Source organism: Podarcis filfolensis (assembly GCF_964270895.1).
Source record: "Podarcis filfolensis genome assembly, chromosome: 10".
In the NCBI taxonomy this organism is placed as follows: domain Eukaryota; kingdom Metazoa; phylum Chordata; class Lepidosauria; order Squamata; family Lacertidae; genus Podarcis; species Podarcis filfolensis.
Genome location: NC_139612.1, coordinates 75149150 through 75165182, shown reverse-complemented (window position 1 = coordinate 75165182; position 16033 = coordinate 75149150). Strand labels below are relative to the sequence as shown.

Below are 16033 nucleotides of genomic sequence, written 5' to 3'. Positions count from 1 at the left end.
CATGTTGATACGGAAGGAAGGGGGGGCATGCATCTCTTTTCCCTCCGCAGGTCACCAGAGGGTCCGAGGCGATGACCTCAAGGGCACCCAGCCCTATACAGACCCCTCAGCCCCCACACTGTTACACAAGCACCACACTCTACCCCAAGCCCCATAAATAAAGCGCCTTTCCCTTCCTATGCGGGCGAAATAAGCCGAACTCTTAGGCTTCCTTGCCGCCCTATCTTTACTGTGGGTAGACCGCACAAAGTTATATCCCCATTCGTTTCAATGGCCGCGTTCTATCCAAACAGAACCATGCATTCGTTTTGCAGAGCTAGCTCAGCGAGCTCTTGCACGCCTCATTTAACCTCTTGACAGGCTGCTGATGGCTCCCCGCTGGGAGAACAATGGAACCGAAACTGGTGAACTCGTAAAAGTGTCAAATCTTGCAACAATGTATCCATTTTGTTTCCAACTTCAATTACCAATATAGAATGAACTAAAAATCCTTAAAAATTCGTATAAAATCAACGGTAACTCCGATCTCCTTGGTTTTGGTGTCGATCGACTCAGTCTCTTCAGGACTCCATGACACCTCCCCTGCCTCCATAATCCCTCAAGCGAAATGTCACGTACTCAGGAAGACCCTAATCCGGTCAAATCGCTCTGCCCGGCCTTTCCTCCGGGCAGTGCCAGGTGGCAGACTTTACATATTCGAACTATTGTCTTCTCATCACTGGTACTCAGGAAATGTTTATCTGCGCATATCTCCAGCTCTGCATATTCCCCCTCCCTCCTCTGTATGTTAATCCAGTGTAACCCAACCTCTCTTTAATGTATTCATGATGTCATCTGTGTAACCCAACCTCTCTTTAATGTATTCATGATGTCATCTGTGTAACCCAACCTCTCTTTAATGTATTCATGTTGTAGCTATGATGTATTTTGCACTGCATTATGGGACATGGAGGGAAGTTTCAAAAGCTCATGTCACCCCTTTCTCGCTGTTCAGTCTCGCCTTGAACCTGTTGTGCAATAAACTTGGATCTGAGCAGCCTCGCACCCAGATTTTTACGGTAACAGATGGCGCCCCACGTGGGGCTTTGCGGTTCTCCTTTGTTGCTGACCGGGGGCCCTGAAATCATAGAATCATAGAATCATAGAATCATAGAGTTGGAAGAGACCACAAGGGCCATCGAGTCCAACCCCCTGCCAAGCAGGAAACACCATCAGAGCACTCCTGACATATGGTTGTCAAGCCTCTGCTTAAAGACCTCCAAAGAAGGAGACTCCACCACACTCCTTGGCAGCAAATTCCACTGTCAAACAGCTCTTACTGTCAGGAAGTTCTTCCTAATGTTTAGGTGGAATCTTCTTTCTTGTAGTTTGGAACCATTGCTCCGTGTCCGCTTCTCTGGAGCAGCAGAAAACAACCTTTCTCCCTCCTCTATGTGACATCCTTTTATATATTTGAACATGGCTATCATATCACCCCTTAACCTCCTCTTCTCCAGGCTAAACATGCCCAGCTCCCTTAGCCGTTCCTCATAAGGCATCGTTTCCAGGCCTTTGACCATTTTGGTTGCCCTCCTCTGGACACGTTCCAGTTTGTCAGTGTCCTTCTTGAACTGTGGTGCCCAGAACTGGACACAGTACTCCAGGTGAGGTCTGACCAGAGCAGAATACAGTGGCACTATTACTTCCCTTGATCTAGATGCTATACTCCTATTGATGCAGCCCAGAATTGCATTGGCTTTTTTAGCTGCCGCGTCACACTGTTGGCTCATGTCAAGTTTGTGGTCAACCAAGACTCCTAGATCCTTTTCACATGTACTGCTCTCAAGCCAGGTGTCACCCATCTTGTATTTGTGCCTCTCATTTTTTTTGCCCAAGTGCAATACTTTACATTTCTCCCTGTTAAAATTCATCTTGTTTGTTTTGGCCCAGTTCTCTAATCTGTCAAGGTCGTTTTGAAGTGTGATCCTGTCCTCTGGGGTGTTAGCCACCCCTCCCAGTTTGGTGTCATCTGCAAATTTGATCAGGATGCCCTTGAGTCCATCATCCAAGTCGTTGATAAAGATGTTGAATAAGACCGGGCCCAAGACAGAACCCTGTGGCACCCCACTAGTCACTCTTCTCCAGGATGAAGAGGAACCATTGATGAGCACCCTTTGGGTTCGGTCAGTCAGCCAGTTACAAATCCACTGAGTGGTAGCATAGTCAAGACCGCATTTTACCAGCTTCTTTACAAGAATATCATGGGGCACCTTGTCAAATGCCTTGCTGAAATCAAGGTAGGCTACATCCACTGCGTTCCCTTCATCTACCAGGCTTGTAATTCTGTCAAAAAACGAGATCAGGTTAGTCTGACATGACTTATTTTTCAGAAATCCATGCTGACTATTGGTGATCACAGCATTCCTTTCTAGGTGCTCACAGACTGCTTGCTTAATGATCCGCTCCAGAATCTTCCCTGGTATTGATGTCAGACTGACTGGGCGGTAATTATTTGGGTCCTCTCTTTTCCCCTTTTTGAAAATAGGGACAACATTTGCCCTCCTCCAGTCTGCCGGGACTTCGCCTGTTCTCCAGGAATTCTCAAAGATGACTGCCAGTGGTTCTGAAATCACATCTGCCAGTTCTTTTAATACTCTTGGATGCAGTTCATCTGGCCCTGGAGACTTGAATACATCTAGACTAGCCAAGTATTCTTGTACTATCTCCTTAGTTATTCTGGGCTGTGTTTCCTCTGCTGAATCATTTGCTCCAAATTCTTCAGGTCGGGCATTGTTTTCTTTATCGGAGAAGACTGAGGCAAAGAAGGCATTGAGGAGTTCAGCCCTTTCTGTGTCCCCTGTTTGCATTTCACCATCTTCTCCTCTGAGTGACCCCACTGTTTCTTTGTTCTTCCTTTTGCTACGAACATACCCATAAAAGCCTTTTTTGTTGCTTTTAACCTCTCTAGCAAGCCTGAGTTCATTCTGTGCTTTAGCTTTTCTGACTTTGTGTCTACATGTGCTGGCTATTTGTTTGAATTCCTCTTTGGTGGTTTTCCCCCTTTTCCATTTTTTGTACACATCCTTTTTTAATCTTAACTCAGTTAAAAGTTCTTTAGATAGCCACCCTATTTAGATAGCCACTTTAGGCACCTTCCATGTTTCCGTCTCATTGGTATTGCCTGAAGTTGTGCTTTTACTATCTCCCTCCTAACAAACTCCCAGCCATCATGAACTCCCTTTCCTTTTAGTATTACTTTCCTTTTAGTATTACTGTATTTATAATGATGATGTGCTGCCTGATCCTCTGCTTGTCTTCTGACAGAGGACTATCCTAATCTGGCACAGAAAAGCAGGATATTCAAGGCAAGGAGATAACTGTATTTAATGGTAGGTAGCCATATTGGTCTGACACAGTTGAAGTAAAAAAGTAAAAAAATAGTCCAGTAGCCCATTAGAGACCATCTAAGTTTGTTCTAGGTATGAGCTTTCTTGTGCATGCACACTTATTCATATAGTGGAGGGTAGTAGGAGTACCCTTCTGAGAAAAACCCCACCCCACCCTCCCACAATATACAAGGGTCTGGTGACATCTGTGTCAGTGTATCTGAAGAAGTGTGCATGCACACCAAAGCTTATACTCAGGACAATCTTAGTTGGTCTCTAAGGTGCTACTGGACTATTTTTTAATTTTTTATTTCAACTGTGTCAGACCAACACGGCTACCTACCTGAATCTAGATGTCATGGGGTGTTGGGGAGCAGTAGTTCCTTGGGTGGGGGACATGTCCTGCACCTTCTGGGGTCATTTTTCCACCCTTGGTCCCCACCCTGCACTCAGCTCTCACCTGTGGCTTCCAGAAGCTGTCAGCATGCAACAGGGGTTCAAGCAACGGCTTCAACCAGCCAGCAAAACCAGGTGAGGAAAGCTGATGGGTCTCAAATCCTTCGGGGGCTGGGGAATTCTGCTGCACCTGAAGTCAAGCCCTGGTGGATGGAGAGGAGGAGAACAACCGTGAATCCCACAGTACAGAAGGCAGATTCTACCCGTGCGGAAGAGGAAAGTGAAGGGCAGGTGGGGCACGTCCACCTGGAGGCTTGTTATCTAGTCCCAGGGTTACTCTGACATTGAATTATAGATAAATTACAGTATTGAAATGCGCCTGCTCCCACTTCATATTCTGCTATTACTCTACTCTGTTTGTCTGTTTCTTACTTGAGTGCTGTTTTGGTATGCTAAGTCAGGGTTTTACTGTGAGTTACATTTTTGCTAATTTTGGGTCCTGTTATGCTTATCTGTCTTCAGTAATAAATTTCTCAGCTGAATTATTTTCTTTCTGCCTCTGTGTTTTTTCCTACTCTGCTAACTATACATCATGTATATGTACTGTAGGGACGTGGGTGGCATTGTGGGTTAAACCACAGAGCCTAGGCCTTGCCGATCAGAAGGTCGGCGGTTCGAATCCCCCTGACGGGGTGAGCATCCGTTGCGCGGTCCCTGCTCCTGCCAACCTAGCAGTTCAAAAGCACATCAAAGTGCAAGTAGATAAATAGGTACCGCTCTGGCGGGAAGGTAAACGGCGTTTGCGTGTGCTGCTCTGGTTCGCCAGAAGCGGCTTAGTCATGCTGGCCACATGACCCGGAAGCTGTACACCGGTTCCCTCAGCCAATAAAGCGAGATGAGCGCCATAACCCCAGAGTTGGCCATGACTGGACCTAATGGTCAGGGGTCCCTTTACCTTTACCTATATGTACTGTAAGCTGCCCAGAGTGGCCAAGGGAAAAGATTAATACTATAACGTCTTCAGTGGTACCTTGGGTTACAGGCGCTTCAGGTTACAGACTCTGCTAACCCAGAAATAGTACCTTTTGTTAAGAACTTTGCTTCAGGATGAGAACAGAAATCGCGCAGCGGCAGCAGGAGGCCCCATTAGATAAAGTGGTGTCTAGGTTAAGAACAGTTTCAGGTTAATAACGGACCTCCAGAACGAATTCAGTTCTTAATCCAAGGTACCACTGTACTATTATTATTATCATGTGATATTTTTTTTAGTTTTTGTAGATTTTTGGAATTCGTACTGCAATATCAGCTCATGAAATGTTATGGGTGGAGAAAATCACAGGGTTGCCGTAAACTATAATCCCACCCACAAACTCTCATTCACATACAGTCTGTAAATTTGGGGAGGTCACACACCTCACCTGTGCTAATACTGGCAGTCTTTGGCCTGCACAGGGACACCCGGTGTGTAGAGCCTCCAGCCACAGGCACTGTCTATCATGAAAATGGGTCCTTTGACTGGGAAGATTCATGCAGTCGCTGTCATCGGATGATGATGGATTGTATCTCAGCTTGTCAGTCACTCTGACATTGCCTTCGGAGTTTAAGAGGAACAGAAATGCTTTTGAGGTGCAACTTCTGTATCGATCCTGAGAGCCATTCCATGGACTCTGCACCCCTGTTTCCGATGACAGGTGTACATTATCCTCATCCTCAGTGGAAAAGACAATAAAGATGGAAGCCTGAGTCCTTGGCACCACTCACCCCACGCCCTGCGCGCCACACCTCTCCATTCGCAGCCCCCCCGACAGGAGCAAGGGAGGGACAGGGGGGTCTCTATCAAGGCGTCTCTCGCGCCCCTTAACCTTTTCATGGCCCGCGCGGAGCCTTGGGAAACGGGTGAGGGGTCCGCCCTGCGAGGAAAGCCCCCTTCGCAGCACGCGTGCCGGGATCCCGGCCCCACGGAAGGCGCTTGGGGGAGCTGGAGGGGTCTCTGGGTCCTTTTCTCCCCTCTCCCCCCCCCCGCGACCCCTTTACCTCTTTGTCCTCGCTCCCGATTCTCCTTTCCTTTCCTGCAGCATTGAAAGCCGCCCCCCCTAGATCTACGGGGCAGAGCAGCAATCCGGAGTGGAAGCTCCACGTCCTGGAGAAGAAGGCAGGGTGGGAGGGGGCTCACCCCCCCCCATTCCTGGGACAGAAGAGCCGGATTGGAGGAGGAGGAGGAAGGGGTGGGACGTTTGGGGGCGGGATCTGGGCTTGTGGGGGCGGGGTGAGAGGTGGAGGTGCCGGGAGGGGAGGGAAAGAATTGAGGGGGGAGAGGAAGGTTTCCCCTCTACCGTCTTCCTTCTGGATCAGAAGAGCGGGGGAGGGGCTGATCCCGGAGATCCAGTTGCAAAGAGGGGTCCCCCCCCACAAGTGCAACATCCTCCCCCACCCCACCCCACGAGCTTAGATCCCTCCGTGTTTTAGGTCTTGGTGCTGTTCAAACCAGAAATGGAGGGGGGCAGCTAAACGACTCCCCCCAAATCCCAGCTCCCCACCCCAGCCTCTGACTCAGGCCAGGACAAGGACCGTGGACACAGGCCCCATCCAGGCACAAGAGCCAAGAGGCTCAGAAAAGCAGCCGATACAATTGGAGCCAGAAGCGGATTCCAAAATTTGAGGGATCCCTTGGACAAGAAACAAGGAGACCAGCCAGGAAGAGCAGAGCAAAAGAGCAGCCAGTAGGTCTTGATTGAAGACTGTCGCCACAGAACTCCCACCTGCCCCCAGGTGGAACAAGATGGAAGCCCCCAACAAAAGAAGACCCCAACTTTTATTAGCTGCTAATCCCCTGACCAAACTGCGGAGGCAGTGGAAGACAGGAGTGCTCTGGTCCATGGGGTCACGAAAAGTCGGACAGGACTAAACAACAACAACAAATCCCCCATGCTACACCCCCAAGACTACATCATGACGACATCATTGACACATCACAAAGAGGAGGGGTTGAGGGAGGAGTTGTGGTGGTAACCTGAGTGTCTGGTTGAGAGCCAGTGGGGTGTAGTGGTTAAGAGCGGTAGTCTCGTAATCTGGGGAACCGGGTTTGCGTCTCCGCTCCTCCACCTGCAGCTGCTGGGTGACCTTGGGCCAGTCACACTTCTCTGAAGTCTCTCAGCCCCACTCACCTCACAGAGTGTTTGTGGGGGGGGGGGGGAGGAAGGGAAAGGAGAATGTTAGCCGCTTTGAGACTCCTGAAGGGGAGTGATAAAGCGGGATATCAAATCCAAACTCCTCCTCTTCCTCTTCTTCTTCTTCTTCTTGTCACCTGCCCGGTTGCTCCTTTCCTCTCCCCATGATTACATTCCTGAGGACAAAGAGGAGTTCATGTGTTTCCTGCAACACATGAATCCCAATCCCAAAGAAGGGCAGTGCCAAAGAATGCTCCACCTATCGTCCAATTGCGCCCATTTCACACACTAGCAAGGTTATGCTTAAAATACTACAAGGCAGGCTTAAGCAGTATGTGGACCGAGAACTCCCAGAAGTGCAAGCTGGATTTAGAAGAGGCAGAGGAACCAGAGACCAAATTGCAAACATGCGCTGGATTATGGAGAAAGCTAGAGAGTTCCAGAAAGACATCTACTTCTGCTTCATTGACTATGCAAAAGCCTTTGACTGTGTCGACCACAGCAAACAATGGCAAGTTCTTAAAGAAATGGGAGTGCCTGATCACCTCATCTGTCTCCTGAGAAATCTCTATGTGGGACAAGAAGCTACAGTTAGAACTGGATATGGAACAACTGATTGGTTCAAAATTGGGAAAGGCGTACGGCAAGGCTGTATATTGTCTCCCTGCTTATTTAACGTTGATGCAGAATTCATCATGCGAAAGGCTGGACTGGATGAATCCTGTAATAAAAAAATTAAGGTTGATACGGAAGGGGGGGCATGTTTGTCAACCCCCTTCCCAGAAGCCTTCAGAGGGTTCTGTTACCGTAAAAATCTGGGTGCGAGGCTGCTCAGCCACCCAGCTCGTCGGACTAAGTCCGCGGGTCCCTGCGAAGGAAAAATGAGCTCAGCCGGAGACAGGAGCAAGCTGCAGAAGATCCAAGTTTATTGCGCAACAGGTTCAAGGCGAGATTGAACAGCAAGAAAGGGGTGACATAAACTTTTGAAACTCCCCTCCATGTCCCAGAATACAGTGCAAAATACATCCCAGTTACATCATGAATACATTAAAGAGAGGTTGGGTTACACAGGATTAACATATGGAGGAGGGAGGGGGGAATATGCAGAGCTGGAGATATGCGTAGATAAGCACATCCTGATGAGAAGACAATGGTCCATGTACTGGCATTTCCTGGAGGAAAGGCTTGGCAGACAGGATTAGGGTCTTGACACCTTGCTTGAGGGATTATGGAGGACAGGGGAGGTGTGATGGAGTCCTAGAGAAATTGAGCAAATTGGCACGTTGATTTTCTATGAATTTTATAGATTTTAGTCCCTTTTGACATTGACAATTGGAAATAAATTGATATATTGTAGCGAAGAAGAAGGTGAAGAAGACATGCCCCCCCTTCCGTATCAGTCCCCCATTCGGAGATAGATTTGCATTAAAGTTCTGTAAGAACTTGCAAATCTTTTCTCCGCACCCTAAATCTCGGTGAAGGTAGGGGTGCCCTGTGAGTGGGAATAGGCTCTAATGGAAAAGGAGGTGGGTTGAGCAGGGCAGCAAAGGAGGGAGCAACACGGACCAATACAATAATGTACGTGTATGTTATATAGATATGCACTAATAACTTGGTATCCACCGTACTAGATGTGTGGGTTTGTGCAAACCTGAAGGGGACTTGCCAGCCATGCCTCTTAAGGTCATTTGCAAGTATAGTAGTGCAGATAGCTGGATATAGGATATCACATAAAAAAACACCTGTTGTATTTTGTTCAATAGTGGTCTATGCTTTACATTTAGCAGGAAGGTCCACTAATGACTGGGGAAAAAATGCAGTTTGATTTTTTTGCTCCACCGTTTTTGTGTTCTCAGGTGCGAAGGTAGCTCTTCTGTGGTCTCACACCGACATGGTGTCACAGTAGTGGCAATCCCTGGTGAATCCACTTAGGGCTTTCATATTAACCATGTTGCCTGGCACTCACCACAGCTGGCACAGGTTTGGGCACGTCATGAGGGAAATGTCCTTGCCTTGGCCATTCTATGGGATTTTATTATTATAGGCTCTGGTCTTGCAGTCATGGGAAGTTGCTCACTTGCACTTTAAGGACCAAAAGCTAATTGCAGCCTGGATACACTTGCCCAATTCAAACTGAGTCCAATTTGAATTTATCTTGCCCCATGGTTCCCAACTTTTCAAACCAATCTGTTAAAGCAAAACCATTCTTAAGGGACACTTGTCCAAATAAGTCAATTTAACTCTATAAGGGATTATTCCTGCTAAACCAAAGCATATACACCTTCCTGAAGCTCCTCCTTGGTAAAGTGAGTTTTAGCACATTTTAAAATGGTTAGGGAAGTTGGCAGAGTGCCAGGTGAAACAACGAAATGTGGTTATAAATTTATCTAATTCTAAACATTGGACTACATAATAGCCTGATCTGTTAAAAGGCATAAAATGTATGAGAATCCTCCACTGGGGTGTAAGGAATAAGACATTAAACATAAAAACAATTACACACAAAAAATAGCCACAAAAATAGCCCCCCCCATTTGTGGAAATAACGCACTGTCAGACACATTTCAACATTCCTACGTAATAACACATAATACAAAACAAACTAATTAAGTATCAGTTGCATATCTTGAGACAATTGTGATATTTTTACGCATGTATCTTCTCAATGCCGGAGCACAGTCTTGAGGTTCAAAAGTGAGAAAATGTCCTTGCAATTCAACTCCTCCCCCCTTTGTCAGGCCCACTCCCCCGGCAGTCTATATCCTTTGAAAGAGATAGCTGTGGCCACTTTGAAAACTTTGGTGTCTGTTGTTGTTGCAGGTCTTGTGGTGGCAAAGCTTTTCATTGGATCTGTAGTAACACATTTGTAGAAGTGATATCCTGTAAGGGGCAGGGTTTTGGGGACTTAAAAGACAGAGTTAGAAAAGGGAAGGGGCGAAAGGCAAAAGGATGTCCTTCAGTTTCCGTGGGAAGCTGCAAATAATAAAAATCTTAGCGGATTAAGCATTTTATTCATTTCAATATTATTATTACATTTCCATATAATTACTGTTATTATCTGCTAAGTTTGTTTGCTTTCCTTCACTTTGGTTTTTTTTCTTTCCCCTTCCATATTATTAAATAAAAAAAAATTACTCCACATGTAGAGAAAGAGAACTGTAAAAAATACAAGGTTAAAATAATAATAAAACACACACACACACAATGACCTATGAGGAACCAAAAATAAATAAATGCTAAGACACACAATTTTAAGAAACCTGAAGTAACAATGAAAATAAAAGAGTGTTTCTTGATGTGACAATATCGGCTAGGATGTTAATAGCAAAATACTGGGAAATGACTTAATACCAAGAAAAAATGAATGGCAATTTAAAGTTGTGCAAGTACCTTGAACTAGCCAAAATGACAGAATCAATAAGAAATGCTCAGGCAAAAGGTAAACAAATACCATTCCACAAACAATGTTTGCTTGTGCTTCGATTAATTTCATAGACATCATGGAAAAACGGATTAAATAAATGAAAACAGATTATTTGTAACTTAAAAGTGTCAAAGCCACAAAGAGATGGAAGTCACTAATATAGCAGGGATTCAGACTTGTTTCACAGAACAGAAAGAAAGTTGCTGTGGGAGAAAAGAAGGGACAAACACTTTGTTATGGGGGTTCACATATCCTATTAAAAGGGGAAATTATTTCATGTGAGAAGCCTGTCAGGAAATGCTGTTCCTAAAATGCACACAAACAAAGTCTGTGATTTAAATCCCATTGAGAGAGGGGAATGCTTTGATATTTACCTGTGAAAAGAATTTGGCATGTTAAGATTTGAAATTTGGCAACCTCTTGACTTTGACGGTCCAGTACTTAAGGGTACATTAAGGGTGATTTCCCTCAGTGGTTCCAAGTTTTACATAAGGAAATTTGGATAAGTTTCTCCCTGCAGCCCAAGCTCTCGAAACCTCCTCTCCCCCCCTACAGTTCCCCCTCCTTCCTCTCTCTCTCTCTCTCTTTTTTCTTTTCCTTTTTTTTAGCTGATCTAGCCTCTGTGCATGTGCAGAGTTCATGTCTCAGCAAACCTTTTATACTATTGAAAATGTTGAATCTTTTGGCTAAATTACCATTTGAATAAAGGAAATGAAGGGTAAGGAGTAGATTTTTAAAAATAGGGTTAGATTTAAAACAAAACAAGAAACTCTGCAATTCAAGCATTTACCAAAGCTAGAAATTTTCTAAGGGATCATGTTTCCTGCAGCCCAAGCAAGGGAGTGCTTCCTTTATTTACAGGAAAGGGCTATCATTTTGTGTGATTTCCCTCTGGTCATTCGCGGAACAATGCCACGCCCTTATATATGGGGGGAAATGGCCAGAGAGTCAGAATTCATAGGATTTTTTAACATTCTCAGCCTTACCATTTGCAGACAAACATTTTTTTCCTGCCCTTTATTTACAGGATTGGTCAAGGCTCATATGTATTTGTATGTGCTTAAACTTTGAGTAGACTTTGAAGTCTGATTTTTAAATAGTAGACAAAATGATAAACACTGTAATCACTCAAATGCTTGATATTACTAGTTGTGCTTCAAAACATCACAGCTTCACCTCTCACCTTTTAAAACTAAAGAGCAAAGCTAGGCTGAATTTCAACTCCATCACCACACCAGAATTTAAGAATTACTCTCCAATGCTTGCGGACACATGTCCTTCCACACAGCCACAAATTGGGAGAGTTGAAAGGGACCCTGGGGTCATCTAGTCCAACCCTCCAAAATATAGGGTTCACAGCAAGATTTCACAGCAAGATTTGTACTACCAAAGAGACACACACATACTTATGTACACAGGCACTACTGGGGAAGAGAGCACAATCAATGCTCCTATCATGTACTAAGGAAGAGGAAAATAAAAGTATCCAGCTTTATACAGAACCCTTTTAGCAGATCTTGAAGCTAGTTTGAGTGAGAGTTTACTTCCTTAGACTAAAGAGTGCAAGTTCCTAGAGAACTGATCTTAAAGGAAGAACAGTTTTCCTAAGATAAGATTTGAAGAGAATCTGGGAGAGAATATTTTATAAGCATAGGGTTATTTCAGTTGATATAACCACTGACAAATAATAAAAACAGTCCTGGATTTGATTTAAAGGGGATACAAAAGTTAGTAATGTTTCTGAACTTGCATAGGAATAGTACGCCTAATTAAGATTTTTTTAAAAATAACGATACATAGGAAAGTGAGATGTCGGGTACTTTTAGCAAAAAAGTGCCCCCCTCCCTTGTTGAAGGAAGCTTACTCGGGAGTAAATTCACTCGGCATGGAAGTAAGAAGTGGGGGGGGGGGGGACCTGAAAGAGACTGAAACAAGTGGGGGAGGCATTTTCCAATAAGAAGCCAGGAAGCCCTGGCTGATCTTAGAGACTGATATCAGGACTGGACTCTATAGATAGACAATTGTTGTCTATCGAAGCTTCTACCTTTTATTAACAATTTTCTTAGAAGGAACACCTATTTTCATAGGCATGTGCTTAACGAAATACATACACTGCATTTTAGCTTGAGAGAGCAGTTGGCTCAACTAGGCTTTTGCAGCAGAAACATTAGTTTCTTCACAGCACATTTCAAAATACTGGAAAAAAGACTGGAACACGGATGTAGAATCACAAACTCAAAGGTTGCAACATAACATTATCTACCATCAACTTAAAATCATACTCCTCACTTAAGCTACTCGGAGGAAGACTCTTTGGAGCCTCTCTCAAATAACAAACATTTGCACACTTCATTCTCATTTTGTTTTTGTTTTTTTCCTGTTTTAAGATTGGTAAGGTCCAGCATGGCTTCCTTAGATTTGAAATTTTGAAGCAAGCTTGTAGTTTAAACTATGCACACTTGAGAAAGGCAGTCTGTCAGAGACAGAAGGAACAGACAACACACATAACAGACAACATGTAAACATACATATTCTCATATATGTATTAACAGACAACACACATAACAGACAACATGTAAACATATATATTCTCCTCCTTTAGTTGGTTATTGCAAGGAGTTAGGCCGCTTCCTTTGGCTTCGTTAAGTGAAATTAGTAGGAAGGTCCCACATGGTTTTATGAGCCTCCTTGCCTCTTCAAACACACCACCAGTTAATCAAACTGGCAGGGCTCACAACGCTTGGTTGACTGGGTACCCCTTTATATATGCATGTGTTGCTGTTGTTGCTTTTTTGTTGTTTTTCTTTTTTGGGGTATCTGGGATAGAGAAGGGAGAAAGAGAGGGGTTGATTAGGATTTGGGTAACTTGTACAGGGGGCTATTTAGGGTTTTCCTTTTCCTTGTTGCTTGGCAACTTCCTAGTGGTTTATTGAGCTCTAGCTATCCGGTTACCTCTCATTCCTTTCCTTATTTACTATTCCAAATCTTGGGGTTCCTTTCCACTCTGCCAAATCCTGCCCAATTCCTCATGGGCTATCCCTCCTGGCAACCTCCTACCTATCGTCACAATCTCAGGAAAAGGGGCCCTACTGAATGCCCGCGCCGTGCGGTGCCAGATTGGGTGATCCCTGGATAGTTTTGAACCGAAAATCCCCCTTGCTTTTGGAAGCGGGCTCACGCACGATACACGTGTTACGTGGCACCGACCAGTGTGGCTGGGATTGAGACAGAAAGCCAGACCCCTTCCTGCCCCCTTGCCGGGTGCTAGGGAAGTTCGGAAAGAGAGCTCCAACCCCTTGCTTTCAACTGAGATGCCCGTTGCGGAGAGTCGGCTGTCTTTCAAGTTGGCTCTCTCCGTCTTACTTTCGGGCTCCCAATTGGTGCGGCTGGCTGGAGATTTTTAAGAGAAAGAGATAGAGCTCAGAACCCCCCTTTCAGGCTGAGCAGCGGTCCACGGTCTCTCTCACTAACCGGACCAAGAGAAAGGTAAGAAGGAGCGATAGAGAGGAGGGCAGAGAATTCAGTTGCCAGGAGATTTCCACCCCCTTTCCACCAGTGCACTGGATTTTTCCTTTAACTTATACTCACGCGTCTTCTATGATGATCCCGGGATCGATGAATAAGCCGACTGGATCCCTCTTTGCTCCCCAGCTGAACTCCTGGGGCTTTCGATTACCGCCCGGAAGATGGCCGGGGGTCCAAAGGATCTTCCCAGGCAAAATGGCCCGGTTCCGGCTGAAGATTTCAGGGCCGCCGGTCAGCAACACGGGAGAACCCCAAAGCCCCACTTTGGGCGCCATCTGTTACGGCAAAATCTGGGTGCGAGGCTGCTCTGCCACCCAGCTCGTCGGACTAAGTCCGCGGGTCCCTGCGGAGGAAAATGAGCTCAGCCAGAGACAGGAGCAAGCTGCAGAAGATCCACGTTTATTGCGCAACAGTTTCAAGGCGAGATTGAACAGCGAGAAAGGGGTGACATAAACTTTTGAAACTTCCCTCCATGCCCCAGAATACAGGGCAAAACACATCCCAGTTACATCATGAATACATTAACAAGAGGTTGGGTTACACAGATTACATCATGAATACATTAAGAAGAGGTTGGGTTACACAGGATTAACATATGGAGGAGAGAGGGGGGAATATGCAGAGCTGGAGATATGCGCAGATAAGCGCATCCTGAATACCGGTGATGAGAAGACAATGGTCCATGTACTGGCATTACCTGGAGGAAAGGCTTGGCAGAGTGATTTGACAGGATTAGGGTCTTGACACCTTGCTTGAGGGATTATGGAGGATAGGGGAGGTGTCATGGAGTCCTAGAGAAATTGAGCAAATTGGCACGTTGATTTTCTATGAATTTTATAGATTTTAGTCCCTTTTGACATTGACAATTGGAAATAAATGGATATATTATAGCGAAGAAGAAGGTGAAGAAGACATGCCCCCCCCCCTTTCCGTATCACACCTTAACATTAGGAAGAACTTCCTGACAGTAAGAGCTTTTCGACAGTGGAATTTGCTGCCAAGGAGTGTGGTGGAGTCTCCTTCTTTGGAGGTCTATAAGCAGAGGCTTGACAACCATATGTCAGGAGTGCTCTGATGGTGTTTCCTGCTTGGCAGGGGGTTGGACTCGATGGCCCTTGTGGTCTCTTCCGACTCTATGATTCTATGATTCTACCCCACTGGCTCTCAACAAGACTCTCAGGTTACCACCTCAACCCCTCCTCAACCCCTCCTCTTTGTGATGTGTCAATGATGTAGTCATGATGTAGTCTTGGGGGTGTAGCATGGGGGATTTGTTGTTGTTGTTTGGTCGCGTTCGACTCTTCATGACCCCATGGACCAGAGCACGCCAGGCACTCCTGTCTTCCACTGCCTCCACAGTTTGGTCAGGGGATTAGCAGCTAATAAAAGTTGGGGTCTTCTTTTGTTCGGGGCTTCCATCTTGTTCCACCTGGTGGCAGGTGGGAGTCCTGTGGCGACAGTCTTCAATCAAGACCAAGCGACAGGCTGCTCTTTTGCTCTGCTCTTCCTGGCTGGTCTCCTTGTTTCTTGTCCAAGGGATCCCTCAGATTTTGGAATCCGCTTCTGGCTCCAATTGTATCGGCTGCTTTTCTGAGCCTCTTGGCTGCTGTGCATGGACGGTGCCTGTGTCCACGGTCCTTGTCCTGGCCTTAGAGGCTGGGGTGGGGAGCTGGGATTTGGGGGGAGTCATTTAGCTGCCAAGCACCAAGACCTAAAACACGGAGGGATCTAAGCTCGTGGGGTGGGGGAGGGGAGGATGTTGCACTTGTGGGGGGACCCCTCTTTGCAGCTGGATCTCCGGGATCAGCCCCTCCCCCGCTCTCCTGATCCAGAAGGAAGAGGGGAGGGGGAAACCTTCCTCTCCCCCCTCAATTCTTTCCCTCCCCTCCCGGCACATCCTCCTCTCACCCCGCCCCCACAAGCCCAGATCCCGCCCCCAAACGTCCCACCCCTTCCTCCTCCTCCTCCTCCTCCAATCCGGCTCTTCTGTCCCAGGAATGGGGGGGTGAGCCCCCTCCCACCCTGCCTTCTTCCCCAGGACGTGGAGCTTCCACTCCGGATTGCTGCTCTGCCCCGTAGATCTAGGGGGGGCGGCTTTCGATGCTGCAGGAAAGGAAAGGAGAATCGGGAGCGAGGACAAAGAGGTAAAGGGGTCG

The 16033-nt window shown here is 46.2% G+C and overlaps 1 long non-coding RNA gene across 2 annotated transcripts; it reads right to left on the bottom strand.

Annotated features, from left to right (window-relative positions):
- Positions 1-3519: 3519 nt before the first annotated feature.
- On the bottom strand, positions 3520-5949 carry LOC310743166. Of its 2 annotated transcripts, none has more exons than XR_014538842.1 (3): positions 5796-5949; positions 5175-5352; positions 3520-3964 (listed from the first exon to the last, which is right to left on the bottom strand). It is a non-coding gene; the product is annotated as an uncharacterized lncRNA (long non-coding RNA). The 2 variants fall into 2 exon arrangements; XR_014538843.1 differs by having other exon boundaries at positions 3522-3964; positions 5180-5352.
- Between the last annotated feature and the right edge of the window lie 10084 nt (positions 5950-16033).